This window comes from Bos mutus, chromosome 8, assembly GCF_027580195.1.
Source record: "Bos mutus isolate GX-2022 chromosome 8, NWIPB_WYAK_1.1, whole genome shotgun sequence".
NCBI lineage: Eukaryota > Metazoa > Chordata > Mammalia > Artiodactyla > Bovidae > Bos > Bos mutus.
In genome coordinates this window covers 48,633,620-48,648,694 of record NC_091624.1, presented here as the reverse complement: position 1 = coordinate 48,648,694, position 15,075 = coordinate 48,633,620, and the positions used below count along the sequence as shown (strand labels likewise).

The 15,075-nt window shown below is 42.2% G+C and overlaps 1 protein-coding gene across 2 annotated transcripts in view; it reads right to left on the bottom strand.

The window, feature by feature from the left end:
- TDRD7 (tudor domain containing 7) overlaps positions 1–7,493 on the bottom strand; it is a 102,643-nt gene extending 95,150 nt beyond the window's left edge. The window contains exon 1 of one of the 2 annotated variants that reach the window (XM_005905972.2): positions 7,361–7,493. The gene's annotated coding sequence lies outside the window, so the exon portion shown is untranslated. The remainder of the gene's footprint in view (positions 1–7,360) is intronic. The other variant, XM_005905973.2, reaches the window with a different exon arrangement.
- Between the last annotated feature and the right edge of the window lie 7,582 nt (positions 7,494–15,075).

Here is a 15,075-nt window from a genome sequence, read left to right as displayed (position 1 = left end):
CACCATCCTTAGGGCAGAAAGTGAAGAAGAGCCTCTTAATGAAAGTTACAGAAGAGAGTGAAAAAGTTGGCTTAAAGCTCAACATTCAAAAAACGAAGATCATGGCATTTGGCCCCATCACTTCATGGCAAATAGATGGGTAAATATTAGAAACAGTGGCTGACTTTATGACTAGACTCTGTCTAGTTAAGGCTATGGTTTTTCCAGTGGTCATGTATGGATGTGAGAGTTGGACTATAAAGAAAGCTGAGCGCCAAAGAATTGATGCTTTTGAACTGTGGTGTTGGAGAAGACTCTTGAGAGTCCCTTGGACTGCAAGGAGATTCAACCAGTCCATCCTAAAGGAAATCAGTCCTGGGTGTTCACTGGAAGAACTGCTAGTGAAGCTGAAACTCCAATATTTTCGCCACCTGATGTGAAGAGCTGACTCATTTGAAAAGACCCTGATGTTGGGAAAGATTGAAGGCAAGAGGAGAAGGGAACGACAGAGGATGAGATGGTTGGATGGCATCACTGACTCAAAAGACATGAGTTTGGGTAAACTCCGGGAGTTGGTGATGGACAGGGAGGCCTGGCATGCTGCGGTTCATGGGGTCGCAAAGAGTCAGACATGACTGAGCAACTGAACTGCATGGCAAAAAGTGAAGAGGAACTAAAAGACTCTTGAGAGGGTGAAGGAGGAGAGTGAAAAAGCCAGTCCCATCACTGCATGCAAATAAAAAGGGAAAAGGTGGAATAAGTGGCAGATTTCCTCTTCCTGGGCTCTAAACCCACTGTGGATGGTAACTGCAGCCATTAAATTAGAAGACGATTGCTTCTTGGCAGGAAAGTTATGACAAACCTAGACAGTGTGTTAAAAACCAAAGACACCACTTTGTGGACCAAGGTCCATATAGTCAAATGTATGGTCTTTCCAGTAGTCATGTACGGATATGACAGCTGGACAATAAAGAAGTGTTAAGTGTTCGTTGTTCAGTCGTGTCTGAGTCTTTGCAACCCCATGGACTGTAGCCTGTCAGGTTCCCCTGTCCATGGAATTTTCCAGGCAAGAATACTGGAATGGGTTAGCATTTCCTTCTCCAAAGAATTGATGCTTTTGAACTATGGTACTGGATTAGACATTTGAGAGACCCCCGGAAAGCAAGATCAAACCAGTCAATCTTAAACGAAATCAACACTGAAAACTCTTTGGAAGGACTGATACTGAAGCTGAAGCTCCAATACTTTGGCAACCTAATGTGAACAGCTGACTCATTGGAAAAGACCCCGATGCTGGGAAAGACTGAGGAAAGGAAGAGAAGGGGATGACAGAGGATGAGATGGTTGGATGACATCACCAATTCAATGGACATGAACTTGGGCAAACTCCAGGAGATGGTGAGGGACAGGGAAGACTGGCATGCTGCAGTCCATGGTGGGTGAAGAGTTGGACATGATTTGGGGACTGAATAACAACTTCCTGACTTGAATGTAAGCTCATGGAAGCAGGGATTTGGATGGGTTTTGTTCACTGCTGAATCCCTAGTGCCTAGCCCACAACCGGAGCTCAGTAAATCCTTAGTGAATGAATGAAAAATTCTCCATCTAGCTAACACCATTCCTTTTCTCTCCTACTCACTAAAATAATAGCATAGTGTATGTGGGCAATTAAAGGAATAATCCTCAATTTAATTAAAAAATTATTTTCAAATTTTAATGGCTGTTGTAAACTGATTGAGACAGTTAATTATGTCAAGCTGTGATTGAGATCCATTACATAGATTATTTCTGGGCCTTTCCACTCTGAGTCCAAGTTCTCAGTGAGCAGGCTCAGGTCTGAGCCATAGAGTTACTGCAAGAAGTTCACACACCTTGATGTGTAAGCATGCATTGCTTGAACACTGGTAAATGTCTCATACTAACATGTATTCCTATTCCTCAAACAATATGCAGATATGGTTGAGATTCAAAAACACACCTTTGTGACTGAATTGAAAATTCATTTGTTTCAATTCATTCAGTTCAAAAGCTATGAATTTTCAGTAGCTTTTGGTAGTTATATATTTTGTCAACCAATGGATATTAGAAGTACAACTACTTATGTGTGAAGTTTCACGGTTTTTTTTTAAATTAAAAAAAGCACCTGACACTTGAGGAGACTGGGAAGCAATACTTGACCACATGACTAAAATCGAAAGCATTTCTCTCCCTCCCCTTTTTTAGGCATGCTATTTTCTAGAATACTATAATTCTCTATTAGTAAACAATTTTTTTGGAGGGAAGGGCAGTCCATTGGACTATAAGACTGAGGATTTCAAAGCTGGTGAGAAGTGTAATAAAAGCTGGAAGGTGAATGTGGTTGTGCATCTTGTTTGGATGGATGTCTTACTCTCAGGTCTCTGTTCTCAGGACTCATGTCTGTCCAGTTTGCAATTCCTACATTAGCAGTATCAGTTCAGGCGCTGAACAAAAACAATGTTACAACTAAAGCTCAAAAAACCGTAATGTTACTCTCTAACCTACTATACTGCTGTAGAATGCTCTAAATTTTGGTAATTCCTTGGTTATCATGGCATTTTCTCAGCTTTCCTGTAGATGGCAGTTATTCTCAAGAACTTTTATAAAAAGTATACACAGAAGAGACTTTCCTCTAACTATAAAAATCAAGTTTATTATCTTGGATGTCATCCATTAGAAGTGTAGAAGAAAGCTTACCATGGGAATTTCAACTCAGTGCAGAGCCTCAACAGCAATCCCTCCAAAGTGGTTCCCAGACTGCTTAAGCTGCCATTTTGTTCTTTCAATCTTCCTCCTTATTTCTACTCTCTAAAAGTGTTGTGATAAATATAATTTACAGTTTAAGAGAATTCAATTTATTTTGAGAATGTTATGCAAGCCCTGATGATGGTAAGTTAGGCTAGGCTGGGAGAAATAAGGTTGGTCATCTTTTAAAATTCAGGTTAGAATTCTTAAGGGTTTCCCTAGATAATGAAGGGGCTGCTTGAGCTGGGTAAGAATCCCCTGCTTAAGCAGAGTAAAGTAGAGGTGAATCTGGGGAATTATTTAATCAGAATACTTTAATCTCAAAAACTGACCAAGGTCAGCTAGCAAAGACCTCAGTCAAGGAGGAAGAAACCAGCCACAATGATCACAACAGACTGCACTTGACTTTCATGGCCTTCCTCTCACCCTTTCTCCTCCTTTCCTTGCCTCTCTTTCTGAATGATAAGTGTCAAAAAGAGAGTTATATGTGCTTAGCACAATACTTGGCATTCGGTGGTTATATTTTCCTAGAAGCCTGGTATGGATGGGAAACTACCTATGAATATATGCATTACATGGCTAAGAGTGCAAAGATACAGGCGTTGGCATACTGGAGACATTTTAATACAGCATCAAATCTGAAACATTGTAAGTTTCCCAGTTTTTCTTACTTGCCTCAACACACTTGACCAGGCAAGCTTAGTAAAACCGCCAGATCTCCTCTAAGATTTCTCACCTAATTCGTACACAAAAGTCACTTGACTGCTCTGTCCATTGTATGGCAGCACAGGGTGGTGGCCTGACCTCAGAGTTGGGAGCTGAGAGAAGCATGGAATGCTTGAGGGCACCTTCTCACCATCTCCAAACTGCTTATTTAAAAATGAGGAAACTGAGGTACCAGGTGATTATTCCAGGACTCACATATTTTTATGGCCAGAACCACAACAAGAATCCAGGTCTGGCTCCCAAACTTAGGGCTTGCTTTCAGACAGCTGCTCCAAATGTACAGCATTGGCTTCTGAAAGTAAATTTGACTTGGAGAACATGGAGAGCAACCCTGAGGCGTATTTAGTGACTAGCTGTTAAAGTGGCATGAAATGGGGATCTGTCACATTCTGATTTAAGAGTGTGGCACTCAAATCCAAAATACTTTTCAACTGCTGTAAAAATTGAATCCTTTTACATCATTCCTTTTCTATTTTGCTACATAATTAATCATGAGTACCCTGAAATGCTAACAATGTGCACCAAGTAGAGCAGGGAGTAGGCGAAAGTAATGACAATCTTTTGGAAAGCAAGGTTTAAACAATGTAAACAGCCTAAAATAACTTTCACTTTCAATATTATATTTTGTAAATTCAGTTTTTCTAATACACCTGAAAATGGTCCCTGGAGAGTCTAATTCTGAAGAAGCAGGTTTTGGTGTCCTCTGGATACCTGCCTTTACCATTAGCTGGCCCTCCCTGGCTCAGTCATTTCACATCTGATCTGCTTTCCGTAGCTTCAGTTTCCTCACTCCTGCTGCCCAAAGACCTTTGGCCAAGCTGGTCATGCTCCCATCTATGCTTTCTCCTCTCAGTTTCTCTTTTCTCAACTATTTCCAACTATACAATTTGATTCATTTACCTTGTTGCATTTTTTGGTGTCATAAATTTGAGTAGAAGACTGGCACTCAACCCTTAAATAAATCTAAAGAATTATTAGGGTAAACTGAAATCACCAAACAATCTCTCTTATCTTCTTTAGTCAGCTACTCAATTTTTAGTGTCTTCTTAGGGCACATTCTTCTGGTAAATGGCTGCCCTTCTCCATGAAGATACTACTTTAGCAATGAGTCAGGCCCCTAAAATCCAGAATGTGTGTGCTGAAAAGACTTTAGGCATCATCTAGTCTATCCCAAACCCCTCATTATGCATCAATAAACTGAGCCTAAAAGAAGGAAGGTTTTTGTCTAAGACTCTTTGGAGGCAATTTCTCATCCAGTAACAGTTTACATGTTACCTTTTATTTCCAATTACATTCTATTTGTTACCACCTGAGTTACTCCTTTACCAACTCTTTTTTTTTTTGAAGATAGTAATTAATGCCCTCAGGTGGTGATATACTTCCTTCAGAGAGCAGTTTTCTTTTTTATTACTGTAATTTCAACCTCCAAATTATACATTCATTACTAATTACATAGTATGAATAAATAACAGCTCTCCATAAATCTACATACTGGAGAAAAAGCTCTGAGATCATAAGTGGCTTAGTTAGGAGTTTGGGCCTTAATCCCAGTTCTGCTTCTAATTAGCTATGACCCTTTGAGGAAGTCACTTCAGGTTGTTTTTTTCATAAGAAACCTAAGGAGGATGGGCAAGATCCATGGTTCTCAACCTTCCCTGGAGTCCTTCAAGTGCTGAAATAGGGTCCAAAGATCTAATGAAAATGGGTTTGCTTCCTCTGGACAAAGCTAAAATACTGAGTTTGCTTTGGAGTCACATTGAGTATTTTGTGCCGATCTGAAGCTCTAACTGACATATATCCTAACACACACCTTTAGCTAAAAATGACAATTACTTTTAAATAGTTTATTTGAAAGACAAATTTTTTTTTAAATTGGCCCAATGAGGAAAGAGTGAAAAGACCAAAGCTTTTCAAAGCACAAAGGTGGGAACAGGAGGAGAAAGTTGGTTTTGCATAAAGAAAGAAAAATCAGTTCATATAAATATGAAATTAGACTGCACTCCAAGCACCAAGGAACTGTCCTTTCTGTATTTATGTGCTGACCCTGAAAGTGTCCAGAAGCAAAGTGCTCACTCTACGTCAAATCTTAGACCTTACAAACAGCAACTGATCAAACACAGAGTAGGCACTTAAGACTTAAAATACTATAAACTGTTTTTTTCTTACATTCATATTAAGTCCCCAACTAGATTATACTGCACAGAGAATTTAAAGAGAGAGAATTTAAAGAGAGGTCCTTCAAGGAGTTTAAATCTCTTGGTACAAAATACAATAGTTCATTCAGTCATGTTCAACCAATACACTTAAAAGGGCATTAGCAGGGATTACATTTCATTTCCAATCTACAGGGTCTGAAATTCAAAGGCACCACCAACTGCTGCTTCAGAGTCTCACTGTGTTGAACTAGCAGATAGGCTGTAGGCCGGCAAAGGGCCCTGCACAAAAGATGTGGGTTCTAATCCAACTGGCCCCAGAGCAATTTCCTTCCCCCAGCTGGTACTGTGCATGTAACTGACGCTCCATGAAGGTTAGTTGAGTGGAACTGCAAAAATCTCTACTATGGGCCATTTTATATTATATAGAGAACTTAAAAATGTGTCCCTGCATGCAAGAAAACTGAAATCCAATTATGTAAAATATAGGAAGTTTGGTGGAAGGAAAAGAGTTAACACTTCTTGGCTGTTATTCTGAGGCAAATGAGTTGCAGTAGTTATCTAAGAAAAGTCTTGCAGGGTAAGTTAAATATTTCCAATTGATTAAAAGAGAAAATTGGGCTCAAAACAGGCGTGTGATTTGTTCAAGAGCATACAATTTGTACGTGGAGAAACCCAGATTCCAACGTGAATCTGCAAAGTCCATGCTATTTGCAGTATGCAACACCTCCACATCAAAGCAGCCAGGAGTTGGTCTGTTTCACTTCTGTCATTAAGTTGTTGTATATCACTTAGGCAGGGCACTTTTCTGCAGTCTTTCCACCTGCACGAAAGGGGTGGCGGGTAGGGAGGGAGGGATGACCCAGGTCAGTGGTGTTATTGTTTCTGTTTTGTAGGTTGGCTTTCAGAATTCGGCCAAGGCTGCTTCGAATAAAGGTATTTCCCCTTCTGGTTCTTTGAAATTGTTTGGGAGGGAGTGGTCTCTTTGGTTATGTATGGCAATGTACCTACCCCCTCAAGGAAATGGGAGCAGAACAGTTGTGTGGGCTTCAAGTTCCTTCCCATTAAATGAAGACTGAGAACCTGATCCTGTTGGGGGATTTGGTGAAAGTTAAGAGATATTCACTATGGAGTCATATTTCCCTCCTAACTTGAAGCTCTGTACCCACCCAGGGTTCAGGGTGCTCACGGTTTAAGAGAAACGGATAGTGTTTGTGTCCTGCATTGCTTAAGTGGCCTGCAGAGGCTAGTCTTAAGTTCCTCTAAGAGGAACTTAAAGTGGAAGGTGTAAAATACGCGAGCTCAAACAGCCAGGGGGCTCGGATATCCCTTGCTCCGGGCGGGCAGCTGAGGCCGGTCGCCCCGGTGCAGGGAACCACTTCCTGGTCAGCACCATCCGCCCCTTGTCCACACCCACCGCGCCGTATTTCCCTCTCTGCACTGAGCTTCCCAAGCGGCAGAGTCCGCCGGCTCCGGGGTGAACAGCCAGACGGTCCCGTCAGAGATTTAAAACACAACGCTCTGGAACTCCAACTCCCCTGGCGCCCAGCTTGCTTTGCTGAAGTGGGGACCGGGGCATCCTCTGCGGCTACAGGGAAGAGGCCCCAGCCCGCTGGAGTCCCCTTCGGGGTACTGTCCCGCTAGGAACACAGGTGTGCCGCGCCCCCCCGCCCCCCCCAAACCTCGTCAGACCTCGCCTGGCACCTGTCGTTCCCGCAGCCAGCAGGACCTGCGCTCACCTCGTCCTGAGGGCCCACGGCCCGTCCCAGTGCCTCTGGGCCCGGCTCCCGCCGCCCTCTTCTTCACGGCCACAGCCGCCGCAGCCGCCCACTTTCGGTTTCCCCGCACCGCCTGAGGCGCTGCCGCGGCTTGGGAAATCACCTCAAGACCCCGCCCCGCCCCGCCCTGCTCGCCCCCGCCCCGCTCCGCCCCTCCCCGAGTGCCGCCGGCCTCGGCTCTGCGCACGCGCGGGCGCCGTGACCGCGTCAGCCCACGCCGGCGTCCGCGCGTGGGAAGGGAAACCGACGCCGTCTAGCGGTTTTTGCGCGTGCCCACGCACTGGCCGACGGAGAAAGGAGACGGCGGAGGTGGGGCATTCCTCGTGGACCATGCAAGGACTGACTGGCCGGGAGGGCCTTGGACCCAGCCAATCTTATTAGCATTTACGCGCTCCGGCTATTGCATTCACTCGTTATAAGTTTCATTTAAGTATTGCTCATTCTTTTCTTCAATTCTAGAGCAGTTACTTTTTATTCTCCTAGACACCCACCTGGCTCATTCATTTCTTTTAGATCTTTTCTCAGGCGTCATCCTGGGAGGTGGCCACACTCTCAAAAATGTCAGTCTCCTTCTCTAAGAGTCCTGGTGGCCCTTCTCAGCTTTTTCTCTCCTTGGCACTGTCTAGCGCACTAATGTGTGTTTTTTTACTCTCCTCTTCAAAACAAAGCTCTGAGCTCTGGGATCTTTGTTTTGTTCCCTAATCCCTGGCACACAATAGGCTGATTTAAACATTTGTCAAATTCATTCATTCGTTATAAAATTATTAAACACCTACTATTTATTCACTTGTTTCTTCTATATATTAATTCTACCAACGATTATTGAGCATATTGGTTTGTGTCCCTTAAACCAACATTGCACATTTCTCCACATTCATTCTATATGCATTTACAGAGGGCCTGCTCTTTATTCAAACAGTATTTTTCACAGCTTTATTGAGGAATAATTGACATAAACTGCACTTGTTTAAAAATATATGGCATGTTTTGATATATGTATACAGCTGTGATACTATCACTCCATAACCATAATGAACATATCCATGACCCCAAAAGAGTTTCCCCATGTATTTTTATCACTGTCAACCTATGTGCCTCACTGTCCTTTGCCCTCCCAGCTGCTGGTTTGCTTTCTGTTGCTATAGATTAGTTTGCTTTTGCTAGAATTTTATGTGAATGGACTCATACAGTCTGTGTGTGGGGGTCTTTTTCAGGGGGTGGAGTGGGGCAGTATCCAGCTTCTTTCACTCAGCATAAGCTTGTTAAGATTCATCCATGTTGTGTGCACCAATAGTTCATGTCTTTTTATTCCCTTGTGTGGATCTACTAAACATAACAGAGTGTTAGTGTTACTCATTCAGTTGTGTCTTGACTCTTTGTAATCCCATGGACAGTTAACCCACCAGGCTCCTCTGTCCATGGAATTCTCCAGACAAAAATACTGGAGTGGGTTGCCATTCCCTTCTCTAGGGGATCTTCCTTTCGACCCAGGGATCAAAACCAGGTCTCCTGCATTGCAGGCAGATTCTTCACCAACTGAGCCAGTATGACCCAGCAATTCCATTCCCAGGGTTTATCTGAGGAAAATGAAAGCATATGTTCACACAATGACTTGGACAATAATATTCATAACATACATACATAACATACAAACATATTCTTTTTGTAATAGCCAAAAAAGAAAACAATACAAATGTCCATCAGTAGGTGAATGGACATTTGTACATATCTATAATACAACCAGTTTATACTGAACAACTGCTGTTAAGTAATAAGTGCTTATGGAGGACTACTTGTTGTAAGGCACAGGCCTGTGCTTGAGGAGCTTCTGCTTTAGTGAAAATGGTTAGTGGGCAATGAAGAGGGAGATAGAAAGTAGATTATGGAAGGCCGGATAGCCTATGATCAGGAGTTTGGGCTTCTTCTCAAAGGCAACGAGGAACTGTTCAAAGTCCCCTCTGAACAATGCTTACTCTCTTTTATACTCCTACATCTAGTCCCGGACAAAGTCTGCTGAAATGTCTCTCCCTGGTACCTGTTTCTATCCCTGCTGCTGTATTTCAGTCTATTTCAGCTCTCTCTCTCTTCCTTCTCTCCCCTTCAGTCAGCTCCAAACACCGCAGTGGATTTAATAGATGTAATATACAACCAGACACAATTTGGACTCTGCAGTGCTCATAACACCTTCTGGCTCTACCCTGAAGATGGGAAAGATGAAAACAGCAGCTCCCAATTGAAAGAGTGCCAGTTGGAGTAGGAAATTAGGACAAACTCCAGAGTCCAATATGTAAAATAAATCATAAAATGATGTGCATTGACCCCAAGTCTGAGATCCTTTATCCTTGCAAAAAAGAATTCCATGTTTGAACTGTCCTATATATAAAGTAAATGCTCAGCAGCTAGTTTAAAAAAAAAAACAACTCATCAGCCATGTTGATGAATAGTTTACATATAATAAATACTTTAAATTAGTTTGATGAATTTTGACAAATATATTTCATCATGTGTCTACCACCACAATCATTTATCAAACAAGTTCATCATTCCAAAAAAATTCCTTGTGGCCCTTTACAGTTAATTTCTTTCTCCTACCTCCAGGCCCTGGCAGCCACTGATAATGATTTCTCTCACTACAGCTTTGCCTTTTCTAGAATGTCATATAAACAGAATCACAATTTGTAGTCCTTTTGGCTTCTTTCCCTTGGCATAATGCTTTTGAGAATCACCAGGTTGTAATATATCTCAGTAGTCTTTTCCTTTTTATGTTGTCAAATGTATAGATGTGTCATAGTGTTTTTATCTATTTACATTTGATATACAATTGTGTTCTTTCCAGTATGTGGCCGCTGTAAATAAAACTGCTGTACCAATTACATGCAGATCTTTGTGTGATCATGTACTTTTCCTGCATAAAGACTTGGGAATAGAATTGCTAGTTGTAGGATAAGTGTATGTCTGACTTTTTAAGAACTGTCAAATTGTTTTCTAAAGGAACTATATCATTTTGGGCTCCCCTTCTTCTAACTTTGAATGAGAATTCCAGTTATTCCAAATCCTCTCCAATACTTGGAATTGTCAGTCTTTTTAATTTTAGCCGTTTCAGTGGATGTATAAAGATATCACATTGAGATTTTAATTTGCATTTTCCCATAACTAATGATGGGGCTTCCCAGGTGGTGCTAGTGGTAAAAAAATCTGCCCACCATTGCAGGAGACATGAGAGACGCCAGTTCAATTCCTGGGTCAGTCAGGAAGATCCCTTGGAGATAGGCAGGGCAACCCACTCCAGTATTCCTGCCTGGAGAATCCCATGGACAGAGAAGCCTGACAGGCTACAGTCCATAGGGTCGCAAAGAGTTGGACATGACTGAAGCAATTTAGCACGCTTGCATATCTAATGACACTGAGTATCTTTTCATCTGCTTATTGCCCCTTTAAATATGTTTTTGGGTGAAGGGTCCATTCTACAGATTTTTGGCTGACACGTATCAGGAGGTTCTCAGACGTCCTTGGATAGCTGGCAGAGCAAGGGCAGACTAGGAAGCTGTGTTTTTGTTTTCTTTTCATTTTCTTTGGGACTGGTCCAAGGTCCAGGGAATTTAAACATTAACCTCCATGCCCTGAATATAATTGGATTTCAGGGGAATTAAGGGACATCAGAGATAACACAAATTGATTACTCTTTAAACAAAGTTTCTTACCATTTTGTGAGGGGTGGGGTCAGAATATGTGAAAGCAACATATAGACACAAAATTTGACATATGATTTTAGAGGTTTCAGAGTTCTTGAAGCCCTACTATGAACTTGTGTCAAAAACTTCCTTAGATGAAAGCCTATGTTATGCAGCTGTGAAGCAGAATTTTCAGAATGGACAAGACTCAGGCATCCATTTTCTGCCTCTTGCAAAGGCATTCTCTCTCAGCAAAAGCTCAAGCTCAAGCTTGGAAGACAGGAGCTGGGGGCAGGAACATCTGGGTCACTCTTTCAGGAAAGGCAGACACACTTCCCAAGGGCTGTCAAGAGGTCCTTAGTGATCTGCTCAGGTGGCTTTCAAGGGTAGGCAAGATGGATAGTAGGAGGATCAAAAGCAGCTGGCCAAGAAACTATAAAACTCCTAGAGGAGAACATAGGCAAAACACTTTCCGACATAAATCACAGCAGGATCCTCTATGACCCACCTCCCAGAATATTGGAAATAAAAGCAAAAATAAACAAATGGGACCTAATTAAAATTAAAAGCTTCTGCACAACAAAGGAAACTATAAGCAAAGTGAAAAGTCAGCCTTCAGAATGGGAGAAAATAATAGCAAATGAAGCAACTGACAAAGAATTAATCTCAAAAATATACAAGCAACTCCTGCAGCTCAATTCCAGAAAAATAAATGACCCAATCAAAAAATGGGCCAAAGAACTAAACAGATATTTCTCCACAGAAGACATACAGATGGCTAACGAACACATGAAAAGATGCTCAACATCACTTATTATCAGAGAAATGCAAATTAAAACCACAGTGAGGTACCGTTTCACGCCAGTCAGAATTGCTGCTATCCAAAAGTCTATAAGCAATAAATGCTGGAGAGGGTGTGGAGAAAAGGGAACCCTCTTACACTGTTGGTGGGAATGCAAACTAGTACAGCCACTATGGAGAACAGTGTGGAGATTCCTTAAAAAACTGGAAATAGAACTGCCATAGGACCCAGCAATCCCACTGCTGGGCATACACACTGAGGAAACCAGAATTGAAAGAGACACGTGTACCCCAATGTACATTGCAGCACTGTTTATAATAGCCAGGACATGGAGGCAACCTAGATGTCCATCAGCAGACAAATGGATAAGAAAGCTGTGGCACATATACACAATGGAGTATTACTCAGCCTTTAAAATAATACATTTGAATCAGTTCTAAGGAGGTGGATGAAACTGGAGCTTATTATACAGAGTGAAGCAAGTCAGAAAGAAAAACATCAATACAGTATACTAATGCATATATATGGAATTTAGAAAGATGGTAACGATAACCCTGTATGCGAGACAGCAAAAGAGACACAGATGCATAGAACAATCTTTTGGACTCTGTGGGAGAGGGCGAGGGTGGGATGATTTGGGAGAATGGCATTGAACCATGTATAAGATCATATGTGAAACGAATCGCCAGTCCATGTTCGATGCATGATACAGGATGCTCGGGTCTGGTGAACTGGGATGACCCAGAGGATGGTATGGGGAGGGGAGGTGGGAGGGGGTTCAGGATGGGGAACATGTGTACACCCGTGGTGGATTCCTCTTGATCTATAGCAAAACCAATACAATATTGTAAAGTAATTAGCCTTCAATTAAAATAAATAAATTTATATTAAAAAAAAACAGCTGGACAGTAGGCAGCAGCCTGACAGGCTCATCCAGATATTTTTCAAGAGAGATTATCATGGAAAGGGTATGCCCAGGTGAGAGGCCCAAGGATGAGGAAGGAAGATGGATTTGTTGCCAGTTTATCCTGGGCTGAGAAAGGTGGAAATATCTCAAGTGTGAAACCTTCATCTAAACCCCTTCAAGCATTTTTATCTCTATTTGGGGAGCCTATTCATTTGGAAAGAGCCACCACATTGAACACAAACACCAAAATACCTGTAAAAACCAGAAAAAGACAGAACTAAAGCTGTCGGTTGAGTTGAATCTCTTCCTTTTCTCAGTTCAGCAAGCACCCTTGCTGAATTGACAGTGACAGTGACAATGTTCCAAGAATACACCAATAGCTCACCTTGTTTTTATTTCACCTGATGGATGTTTTGGTGTTTGCAATACAGCCCAAAATTGAGAGTCGTGACTTCAGATACCCCTGGTTGCCCTCATCTCACTTCTCGTCTGAACTTACCTGGTTCTCCTCTATACTGTCTCCAAAAAGAAGACCAAAACCAAAACTCTCTTTTCTATTACTTTGTTGTTGAGTTGCCCAGTTGTGTTGGACTCTTTGCAACCCCATGGACTGCAGCATGCCAGGCCTCTCTTCCTTCATCATCTCCTGGAGTTTGCCCAAGTTCATGTTCATTGCATCAATGATGCCATTCAGCCATCTCATCCTCTGGGGCCCTCTTCTCCCTCTGCCCTCAATCTTTCCCAGAATCAGAGACTTTTCCAATGAGTCATCTGTTCGCATCAGATGACTAAAATACTGGAGCTTCAGCTTCAGCATCAGTCCTTCCAGTGAATATTCAGGGTTGATCTCCCTTAAGATTGACTGGTTTGATGTCCTTGCTGTCCAAGGGACTTTCAGGAGTCTTTTCCAGCACCACAGTTTGAAGATATCAATTCTTTGGTGTTCTGCCTTCTTTACAGTCCCGCTCTCACAACCGTACATGACCACTGGGAAGACCACAGCCTTGACTAGATGGACCTTTTTCAGGAGAGTAATGTCTCTGATTTTCAGCACAGTGTCTAGGTTTGTCATCACTTTCCTGCCAGGAAGCAACTGTCTTCTGATTTCATGGCTGCAGTTACTGTCCACAGTGATTTTGGAGCCCAAGAAGAGGAAATATGTCACTGCTTCCACCTTTTCCCCTTCTATTTGCCATGCAGTAAACTCCGGGAGTTGGTGATGGACAGGGAGGCCTGGCGTGCTGTGGTTCATTGGATCCCAAAGAGTCGGACACGACTGTGCGACTGAACTGAAACTAACTAATGGGGTTGGATGCTGTGATCTTAGTTTTTTTTTTTAATATTTAGTCTTAAGCCACCTCTTCGACTCCCCTTCTTCACCCTCATCAAGAGGCTCTTGAATTCCTCTTTGCTTTCTGCCAATAAAGTGCTATCCACATATCTGAGGTTGTTGATGTTTCTCCCACTTATCTTGCTTATAACTTATCCAGCCTGACCTTTCTCATGAAGTGCTCTGCGTATAGGTTAAACAAACAGGGTGGTAACAGACAGCCCTGTCATACTCCTTCCTTAATCTTGAACCAATCAGTTGTTCCATACAGGGTTCTAACTGTTGCTTCTTGACCCTCATACAGGTTTCTCAGGAGACAGGTAAGATGGTCTGGTATTCCCATCTCTCTAAGAGCTTTCCACAGTTTGTCATGATCCCCACAGTCAAAAGCTTTAGCGTAGTTGATGAAACAGAGAGAGGTGTTTTTCTGAAATTCCCTTCCTTTCTTTATAACCTGGTGAATGTTGGCAATTTGATCTCTAGTTCCTCTTCTTTTTATAAACCCAGCATGGACATCTGGAGGTTCTTGGTTCACATAATGCCAAGCCTATGTATCTATCACTTTATGTACCTGAAAAAATGAGCCCCAGGGACTTGACTGTGACATTATTCAGTGTCTTATGTAATTACTCTCCCAGGAAATCTTCCTTGAGGCCCCAACCTGAAAATGATGCCTCCTGTGGCTGAGCTCTTGGAGCCCCTTATTTATCCCTCAAACCTGCTCACTGTGGAGGAGGATGTAGGAAGTGATTCCATGTTTCATCTCCCTTACAAACAACTTGAAAAGACTTTAGATTTTATTCATCTTTCCCCCTTGAGTTATTTAACTGCAAATAATCTTTAGTAATAACAATTTTAACTCCTTCTTGAAACTAGACAACAACGTGTTCAAAGGTATGTATATGGATGAAACCCAGTCTCCTGGGTACTTTTGCTTTCATAAAGGTCAGGAAAAATAGATCCATG